At 39.6% G+C, this 10,648-nt stretch overlaps 1 long non-coding RNA gene across 1 annotated transcript; it reads right to left on the bottom strand.

Moving 5' to 3' along the window:
* Positions 1-5,460: 5,460 nt before the first annotated feature.
* LOC105355479 lies at positions 5,461-9,108 on the bottom strand. The gene is made up of 2 exons (XR_909876.2): positions 5,832-9,108; positions 5,461-5,753 (listed from the first exon to the last, which is right to left on the bottom strand). It is a non-coding gene; the product is annotated as an uncharacterized LOC105355479 (long non-coding RNA).
* Between the last annotated feature and the right edge of the window lie 1,540 nt (positions 9,109-10,648).

Here is a 10,648-nt window from a genome sequence, read left to right as displayed (position 1 = left end):
GCAACCTTTTTTTCCTAATCTGTTTATGAACTGTGCATTTCAGCTATTGGATATCTGAATAACTGTAAAACTGGTGGGTGAAAGTGTCGGAAACTTTCTCTTCTCTATTTTTTTGGCACAAAAGACCTACATCAGTGCACTTTTTCTAGACCTTAATTTTTTATTATCTGTAATGTCACCTTCTGGCTGCCATCAATGTTACCTTCTTCGAAATGTATTTTACCTGTCCATCTCTGCCTTTATCCCACTTGCCTGTGACCTGCAACCCCCACCTTCCTCTTCCTCCTTTGGTACAAGCTTTGGATTTTTAATGAGCCTGGATTTAGCCTTGGTGGATAAGAGGAATGTTTCCAAAGCATTTTACCTTGAACAGCATTTTTGCTGTCTCCTTGGTTATTTTTATGCCATCTGCCACATGCATTTTAGTCTCATATGTCACATCTCTTTACCTCGAATTGCTGCCTTGATCCATCTTAGTTCTAAGAGATTCGTTAGGACATATTAGATGCATTAGCTGAAGGAATGGGGGCCAAATGGGCTTGTATTCAAAAAGCAACACATTTTGTCCATTAGGAAGATCTCCTGTTACGCACCTGCTTTAACTCTGACATTCTCTAAGATTCTGCAGAGTTTCCATAACTCTTAAAAGCAGGAGTCGAATCTGCAGCGAGACTGAAGGAGAACAGGAAGTTGGAGTTGTTTTTAACAATCAATTTATTTTTAAAATGCCTCTCCCCCTTAGTATGATCTGTGTTATCTTTTATATTTATTTCACTGTTTTGTAATGTATGTAGACTTTTTTTAATCAATAGGTATTTTAAATGATTTTAATTGATCACTCGACTACAAAAACTGTCAGGACACATTTCCCATAATGCCTTATTTTGTAGTCTGTGGCGGCTTGCGGTCAGCACGGTACTAAATTTCCAGTTGTGTTCGCGTAGGTTGGGGCCTTGCTCCCGCCCCTTTCTGGTGATATTTTTGTGATGATTGACAGGTGACGTTGGCGCAAAAACGTTTGTGTTTTAAAGAGTAAACTTTCAAAAAAAACATTCAACACAGACTCAAAATTGGGAGCACATCCTCTCTGACTACTCCAACTTAAATTTCAATAAGTCCAAGTACAGTCCAGATTTACTGACAATCATCTTCAATCAAACTGAGGGTCTCAGTACAGGAGGAAGTGCTGCCAAGTGTCCAGCAGTAAGAAGAAGACAAGAGAAGCCGTGTTCAGAAGAACCTATTAATAGATTTACAGAACTGTAGAATTGGAGTCTTCTTTTGGGTTTAATAGTTATAATTCAACAGTGTTAACTGAACTGTGTTAATAAAGACGTTTAAATTAGAAAACAGCAGATTTAGAAGACTAAATAAACAGAAATGTATTACTGATTTATGTACTTATGGATTTTTTTATTTACGTATTTTATTTTATTCGAATGAGAGTTTTATAAGTACATTTTGTACCGAAAACAGTTAATAATAGAATGTAGTTAATAGTATAGTACATGTTCCATACAAATGTATTGGCTCTCAGACACTCACAAGTTGCGTGTGTGTGTGTGTGTGCGTTGAAGTTGTGGCCCTCCCTCAGCTAGACCCTGCCTTCTGTGGCCCCCAGGTAAATAGAGTTTGAGACCCCTGCTTAAAAGCAACACAGAGGTTCAGACTCGAAACCCATTTAAATGTAGAAGGAATTGAATTCAGTCCTGCAGCAGTCCTGAACTGCAAGGACCATATTTATTTTTTACAATTATTCCTTCTTATTTCACCCTTGCCACATCCTCAAAAACCCACCAACATTTGCACTCATGTATTTGCAGGGGAAAATAAATTTTGGGCATATTGAACAACCACCCCAATAAAATGATAACATCCCAGAGTCCAAAACTGTCAAAAAATGAATCAAGCCAAAATTTCTTATGAGGCTAAAAAAATGTTTCAAAATCCACTGATGAAACTAAAACACACATGTCGAGCTATCTTCACAGAATTTCCCACACATGCAACCCAGTTAAATCCACAACCAAAGTCCTGTTAACCTTTGACCTTGGGAAGAGGCAGCAATCTTGAATTTTTCTAAGAAATCACCTTCAGTACAAATCTAAATCGCTCCCCCTAGCCAGCTGTCGTTGTGTCCTTGGGCAAGGCACTTCCCCCTCCCTGCCTCCAGTGCGGTTCCACTGGAGTGTGCATGTGTATGAATGTCCCGGTGATGATCAAAGGGCCCGTAGGCGGAAACTGGCAGCCATGCCTCTGTCAGCTTACCCCAGGGCAGCTGAGGCTACACCAGTACCACCACCAAGAGAATGAGGAGTGAATGAATAATAGACAAATTGTAAGCGCTTTGAGCACCAAGAAAAAGCCCAGATAAATCTAATCATTATTGAGAAGGTACTTGGGCAGAAAAATGCGTTTTTCTCCTGTTGCTCAGATATTTTTATCAGAATATTGTAAAACTGTAAGACTTGAAGCTCAATGAAACGATATGGCTTACGATATGAATCCGAAAAGTGGGTGACAAAACATAAAATGACGAAACCAACAGAAAAGCCGGCATTTAAAAAAGAAAAAAAAGTATTTTTTATGAATTTGTCAGGTGCAGCTCTGACGAGGGTGGCAGGGGCAAAAAGTGAGAAGGAGGGTTCAATAGTAGCCACTCAGCCTGTGGGGGTGGGTCAAAAGTGGGCGCGAGTGTGGAGGCAGGCATTGCCTGCAAGCCATTCAACTTCGCTTGTGGCTTTAATTACTCTTTATATGCTTAGTGGGCACAAGGAATAACTAAAGTCAAGGACCTCTTGGAACCAATTTCTTTGACTTTTTAATTTACTTAAAAAACAGTTTTTAGGTCCTGCTCACATCCGAGGTTAATTTACACCAAGCCAATAATGAATTTTCGCAAAATTAAACTTACATTTTCCAAAAACAACCCCATTCCTGATAAAAAATAAATAAATAAATATATATAAAGAAATAAAAATGAAAAAGTTCAATGTCTGGCTCTAAAATAAAATCCACAACCTCATCAGAGGAGTTAACATTTTGTAGGCAGATTCACTTTTCTCACTCACACGTAGACACACACACACATACACACACACATACACACGCAGACCAACAGTTCTTAGTAGTTTGCAGGGCTTTTCTCGGCTATTAAATCTGTTAAAGTGAAGACTTGCTACTATTCTATTAAACTTTAAGCATGACTTGCTTTCAGGCGGCAGATCTTTTATCACCTTTGGACACAACATGAACGCATCTGCTCGATCCCCTCTCCAGCTTCCGTTCCTTTTATATGCGATTTAACCTTAAATTCACCCTTTCTATTCATCACCCCCTCAAGCTAGTATTTCCTGACTACACAGGAGCAGATCTGATTGATGCATTCTGGCTGTTTCAACATTTCTCACACAGACTTTGACAAAGAGTATAGCATTTTCAAAAAGATTCTGGTGTGACTTTTCTAGAATTTGACTCCCCCAGTCTCTTAGTTTTTTTTCTCTTTCTTTAACAGCTCTGTTCCGACAGCTTTGTTTCTTGTCTGTATCCCCATTTTTCCACCTTACTTTCATGCTGAGTGAATCTCACTAAAGGCATAATAGATCTTCCCATTTTGTCAGACCTCTGTGCCATCTTATCAGATAATACAAGCATAATAAATGTTGAGTTAACTCTTACTCATTGAAACATGCATTCCCACTTACAGCTTGCTGAAGCCCATGTGTGTTAATCCTGTACTACATCCACCATGTGACATTTTTCCAGGTGGTTAAGAACGAGCCACGGGTTGAAAATTAATGACTATTTTATTTTTTATTTATTTAATTTCCATTAAATGGGAAATAGTAAATTTTGGATGAATAATTACTGCTAATTAATCCCCGATTAACCTTTTGAGATGTTTTTTGTGAGACCTGGCACGTTTTAGATGGCTTTTGGGTTGGAAAACCATGATTCAAGAAATAACTCAAGTAACACAGACAATACAATTTAAGAAATAAAATATATGTACATAAATGTATATATAAGAGAAAAAGAAAACTAAATGTTTGTGCTACACAAAATTAGTCTCACTGTGTTAAATGAATAAATAAAATAAGACAAATGGTGCATTAATGTTACTGAAGTACTGGAGTTGAAGCTGAACATCATGTTTGAAAAGGATGTTGAGAGCTCACTTTTTTGTGTGAGTGTGTACACTGCCATCACACTCAGTTTAACAAACTCGAAACCGACTCCTGAACTCTCAGTCAACTTAGTCTGGGTTCGAAAACCCAGACTAAAAAGGCCAGTTTATCACTCATGGCAGCAGAAAAAAACCCCATCATCAGTAGATTCAGCAAATCTCTGTGGCAACAGGTAAACAGAAACAGTGTGACATGTTTACGAGCAGTGGAGCAGAACGGCCAAACACATTCAAACGCTGAAAACGAACACTTTTTTTTAAATGACAAACAGGAAGGCAAAGGAGAGAAGGGGAAAAATATCAGTAGGTGTTACAGCTTGAGTGAATGTTTAATGAAATTTTCTTTATTGAACTCTCAACATTTTTTTTTATGGGTAAGGTGGACAGCCATTTTTTTATTTTATTTTGAAGCACTCCAGCATTAAAAGGCAGCTGCAGGTACCTCAAATGAAATGAGCTGACAAAACATAACAGGTAGAGCTTGATGTGAATTGTGAGTAATGAAGATAATTAAGACTGCTTGGTGTTACAGAGAGAAATGCTCGGAAGCATTTTGAGAATAATGTGGTGTCTTTGCATCACCTCGTCTTTTCACAAATATACACCCGAGCGATTGACTTCTATCAAATGGGAATAATGATTAATTAGTCAGTAGTGATTAATCTTATCCTCTAGTAGAGCATGACTGATGAAAATGAGGAACCATCACTGTCCCTGGAAGAAGCTCACTGTGAAACTTTCAGCCCAGACTTTCAATTTGAATAAACCTGTTCCAGCTCAGAAACTCAAAAAAAGTGTTGGATAGTCAGGAAAACAAAATCTTAAAGGAGACATTAATGAATGAAAACAATGTCTATTTTTGAACAGATAATGTCTCACACTTGGACTCTTCTTCTTCAGGAGGGGATGGCCTGGCGTTTCATTGTTCACATATGAGAGTCTCTTCTCTGATTTAAACCAGTATTACAGACAACAAACCCATGGGTTATCTGATTTGTCATGAAAAATACAAAATCTTGAACCTTTTGTTATGATTAGTAATCGTAGTAATTTGCTAAAACATAAATGGAAAAACGTGGGTTAGGGTGATAACGTTTTAGAACAACTTCTAAATCAAAAAGAGACGAAAAGAAATATGACATTTAGGATTGATGTGCAAAAATTTTTATGAACTAAAAGTGCATCCACATTGCGTTTTATCAAAACAAACTGTCATGGCGGAAAGGACGCGGCAGACCCAGACGCTGAAAACCCCGGAAGGAAACTCAGGCAAGTAGCGATAAACAAAGAGTCTTTAATATCCAGGCAGGAGATAACAGTTCTGGTTGTTACTTCTTGCTAGCTTGGATCTCTGGCGAGGAGTCGGCGTAGCTCGTAGGGACTTGAGAGCTAAGCTGAGAGCATGGCGTGGCTGGAGCGGAGCGAGCGAGACGTGCGGTGCGGATCGCTGCGCGCTGCCTGATGTCTTGGGACCCGAGGTGAGCGAGGAACGTGGCGTGACTTCGAGGCGAGACTGGTGTGGAGCGAGCTGAAGATCTCCCAGGTGGACACTCGTGGATTTGGAAACCTGGAGGCGGGTAGAATAAGCAGGGTAAGTAAAGGCCAGAACTTGAATCGGAGTACGTACTGAGGTTCAGACATGCACCGAGGTAGGCAACGGACTGGCGATGACTGCTGGGCTGGATCCCCTTAAGAAGTCGGTGAGGTGATGAGCAGAGTGTCCACAGCTGGTTCCAATCTTCAGGTGCACAGAGAGAGGGGAGGGGGAGGAGCACTGACAGAGGCCACCGTGACACAAACAATGATGCTGAGATAACAGAGCAATTAAAAAAATCTCAATTTGAACAGTCATGTGACACTTTGACCTGCTTCAGCTTAACAGTACTTTCAGGAGTGGATTAAACTGACTAAAAAACACAACACAGTTACAGCATCTGCTCAGTTGGAGTTTGAAATGAGAACAGACTGGAGTAAAAAGATCTGTTTTTTTTTTTTTTACTATTTACAGTCCCTACAGTCCAACCCTTTAACCCTAGGCACTTTAACATTGGGAGTTGGGTCATCTAGACCCACTAGACAGTGCGCTGAACCTTTTTTCTTCAATGATTTGTGATTCCACCTTTGTCATGGTAGGGAGAACACGTCAATGTAAGGGTGGGGTCATCTAAGAAAGCACAAGGGTTAATCATTTACATGTCATTGGAATCTATTCCTTTTCTTCTCAAAAACAATACCCACATGACTAACTTTATTTTACTTTTATTCTTAAGCTCATTTGACAGAAATCTGTCAGACCTTCGTTTTTAGCTAAATAGGGGTGAACTATTTATTAAATCTTAGTCACAACTGGCCTTGTGGGTGGATACGGGCTGTCTGCAGGGGAAAAATGGGCACACAAGGTTGCAGACCGCTCAGTGAACCTGTAAAGTGAAAATGTTTATGCATATGTTTTATGATGGGCATGCCCCTGGCAACAGGTTGTAATGAACACTGATGCAACATTTAAGGGTAAGTGGTGGTGAAGTAGGGTGAAGTAGGTGAGACACAGATGTATCATACAAATTATTTTCAACACCCCAAACCTTGCAGATTGCACGAGGAGTCCGTCAGTGCTCTTCATGGGATAAGTGAGCAATCCTTTGCTTGTAGCCTGACTGTTAAAAGTAGACAATAAGAGGACAGTTTGTGTGGACATCCTGGGCATCCTACAGGCACTTGCATATCATGTGCAGATCCTGTGAGTTCAGCATTCACGCACGGTAAGGAAGGGACAGTACTCACACCTTAGTAATGACCAGAGTGTGGCATAAGAACACTGGACGACAGCATCGCCCATATGTCATAATTGCATGTAACTTTTATTAGCCATACAAATACTTAATAACATCCTCAACAATGGTACGTTCCATTTTTATGACACGTCCTGCGGCTCCAGGCTTAATTTAGGGACACTTTTCTCAAAAACAGAGGTTTCCTTTGAAATTTAGCTTAAAGCAGTTGTTAAAATCATTGTATTTGTGATTTGTGTGACACAATCCTGACTAATGGGTACTGACATTAAAGTGAGACTAAACTCAGAAATTCATGAAAAAATACATTTTATTAAGCCTGCCATTAGGAAAAAAAAAGGTTCCTGTCTGAGAGTCTTTGTTTGGTCTTCACAAGCACAAGCCAGTCAAACCAAATAACTGGTGGATCAACAACAATGAGCTCTGAGAAAAACTAAAAAATTTTTTAGTTTTGTTCAGACAGCAACTTCCTCAGTTTTGGTTCAGCCGCTGCCTTAGAAGTTCTGCCATCCCTTTTGTATCTACCAAAGCAAACAAGTGATGAACAAGTTTTTCAAAAATCTAGTGTAAAGGTTTGAGAGTTAAAATACAAAGGACAAATTAAATATTAAAAAAAGATGAACAAGAGTATAAAAAAAAATTCAAATGCTTTTTAAAAGTCAAATCTGACTGGCCATGTTGAGTGTAAAAACAAATTTAACCAGTTCTTCAAGTAGAAAATATGCAATACTATCATCACTTTATGATGCACTGCCATTTTATTTCACTTAGTTTTCTACTTATCTTTTTATAAAACAAAAGCAGGTCTGTCAAGTGTAAAGGCTAACATATAGCTTAGCCAGATATTGATCACAGGACACAAAGATTATGAAAGACACATTTCAGTTATTAAGTCAATTTCTGTACTTCTAGTTATCATAACAAGGTGTAGAAATGAAGAAATGGGAAGCAAAGACCCAGATGATGATCATCTTAGCACCAACCAGCTAATTGGATCTCCATGTGGTCACTTTGATGTAGCCTCACGTTGCTCTTCTGGATCCTTATCTGGGTTTTAGTCCATAAAAATGCATAGAAGAATTATTAACACTTTCATTGAAGTCTTAATTGGTTTTCAGAGGTAAGTGCAGGTTGTATGGATTTGCAGCCACACTGGCAACTGCTCAGGTCTCAGCAACATTGCAAAAAATTGGACAGAAGTGCTGTTTTTGTTTTGCATACTGCAGCAGTCGATGTCAGGGATTCAATGTTTAAACATTAATTTACTAAAATGAAAGGAATACTCCTTAATTCTACTGCACAGTTCTAGAAAAAAGAAGAAAAAAAAACCATCGTCAGCATCAACTGGTTTGTCCTTGGTGCCATTTTGACCAAAAAACAATGTGGATGGCCAAATACAACTTGTTGGTCGGGCTGGAACAGACAGGGAGTATAACCACCCTTGAGGTGGTGTGGTTCTGTACCTGGTAACGGGTCTATTGCAAACTCATAGGGCCTATGAGGTGAAACCGCTTTGTTCTCAATGAACATGCATTTAAACTCCCTATCCAGTATCAGCCCCAGAGCCAATAGAGACAGATTATTTCACTGACCTGTTAGAAAGGTGGCATGGATTGAAGGGTGCGTGGGCTGTGTACTCAACAGACATCCAAGGCAATGACATGACAAGAACTGCTTCAGTAGTGGTAAAAGGAAATACTAAAAAAATTGTTTTATTTGTTGAAAGGCTGACTGATGTTTTTCTGAGGGCCGGTTAGGAGGGCGGCCAATACATAAATAGAAAGCGCCCTGAATTACAACCAGATACTAATACATGTTTTAAACAGCACAGTATATTGGAAATAACAGCCAAATGTAGTTTACTCCAAAACTGCATACATTATTAATGGCAGATAACATTTAATTAAATTAGCAAAAGAAACTAAAGAAAAAAAAACATGCAGAGGAGATTAAAGGGAGATTAAGATGATGCTGCCAAAGGCTTATCTAGTAAATTATTTACATTTATTTGAATTTTGATTTACAGAACAACTGACAAGAAAAAGGTCTTAATTCTGCATAGGGCGGCAGTGGCTCAGGTGGTTGAGCGGGTCGTCCAATGATCGAAGGAAGGCGGTTCAATCCCCATTCCCCCCAGCCAACTGTCGTTGTGTCCTTGGGCTAGACACTTCACCCTCATTGCCTCCAGTGTGGCTCCACTGGTGTGTGAATGTGTATGAATGTCCCGGTGTTGGTCAGAACTGGCGAACTGGCAGCCACGCCTCTGTCAGTCTGCCCCAGGGCAGCTGTGGCTACATCAGTAGCTCACCATCACCAAGTATGAATGAGGAGTGAATGAATAATGGACACAATGTAAGCGCTTTGAGTGACTTGAAAAGCGCAGATAAATCCAATCCATTTTTATTATACACTCACTGGCCACTTTATTAAGTTAGCCTTGCTAGTACCGCGTTTGAGCCCCTTTTGCCTTCAGAACTGCCTGAATCCTTGGTTGCATAGATTCAAAAAAAGGTACTGGAAAAAATCCTCAGAGTTTGGTCCATATTGACATGATAGCATCACACAGTTGCTGCAGATTAATACAGCCAAGATGCCAATCTCCTGTTCCACAACATCCCAAAGGTGCTCTGTTGGGTTGAGATCTGGTGACTGGAGGTCATTTAAGTTCAGTTTACTCATTATCATGGTCAAGAACCCAGTCTAAGATGATTCCAGCTTTAAGACACGATGTGTTATTGTACTGGAAATAGCCATCAGAAGATGGGTACAATGTGTTCAAAAAGGGATTGACAGAGAGAGCACCGCCAGCCACAGATGAGTAGCCCACCACTACCCAAGAGTTCTGAGCATCCCCCAACCCCAACCCCAGGCATGAGCTAGGGTCTCCCAAGGGAGACCTGCCCTACGCTCAAGGCAGCCACCCACCCAGCCCACGGGAGGTCCAGGTGAGAGCAACGCAGGTTTGGGAAGTTCCTTCACTGGGTTCTCTTTTCCTGTAACATTGTTTATATTTCTGCAATATATAGACTTCCAAGTACTTTAACAGATGTTTTCTAATTTACCTCCCGATATAGCAATGTAAATATCAATACTAAGAACTTTAAATTTCTCTAAAAAAAAATTTAAAATGAAAAAAAAAAAGTTTCTAACGATGAAGGGATAGTGTTTGTTCAATCACCATCTGTGCTTGGAAAGACGACCTGATGACCAGTTACAGCAAAAAGCTGTGAGATCAAGTGAGTATCCTAAAAATCACAAAGCTGTAGATAAGACTAAACGATTAATGCGGCCCACAAGAAATATAATGAAATTGCCAAGATCAAAGGGGAAAGTAGCAAAGTAGAGGGAGGTGTGAAAAATGTAATGGAGAGCTTAAGAAAGGAAATGATGAATGAAACATGAGCAATGAAACGTGGGGACGGTGGGTTAATAGACAATGCTGAAGTTCTGGGATCTCTGGGTATAACAAAAAGGGTCTCTGAAGACAAATGGAGAACAGATCAAATCATTTTTAAAAAGTTAAACTTTTAATGTCAGCAGGGGGGGAAATGATAAAAATGAACCTGAGATGAGTCACAGTTGCTTTCAATTTCTGAAGACTTACATAAACAAAAGCAGTGGTTAGAATACCAGATATGATCTGCAGTGATGCATTGTTTTCTTTTCTCTTTGT

This window comes from Oryzias latipes, chromosome 13 (genome assembly GCF_002234675.1).
Source record: "Oryzias latipes chromosome 13, ASM223467v1".
NCBI classification, from domain to species: Eukaryota; Metazoa; Chordata; class Actinopteri; order Beloniformes; family Adrianichthyidae; genus Oryzias; species Oryzias latipes.
Note: the sequence above shows the minus strand (reverse complement) of the source record. Positions and strands in the feature narration are given on the sequence as shown.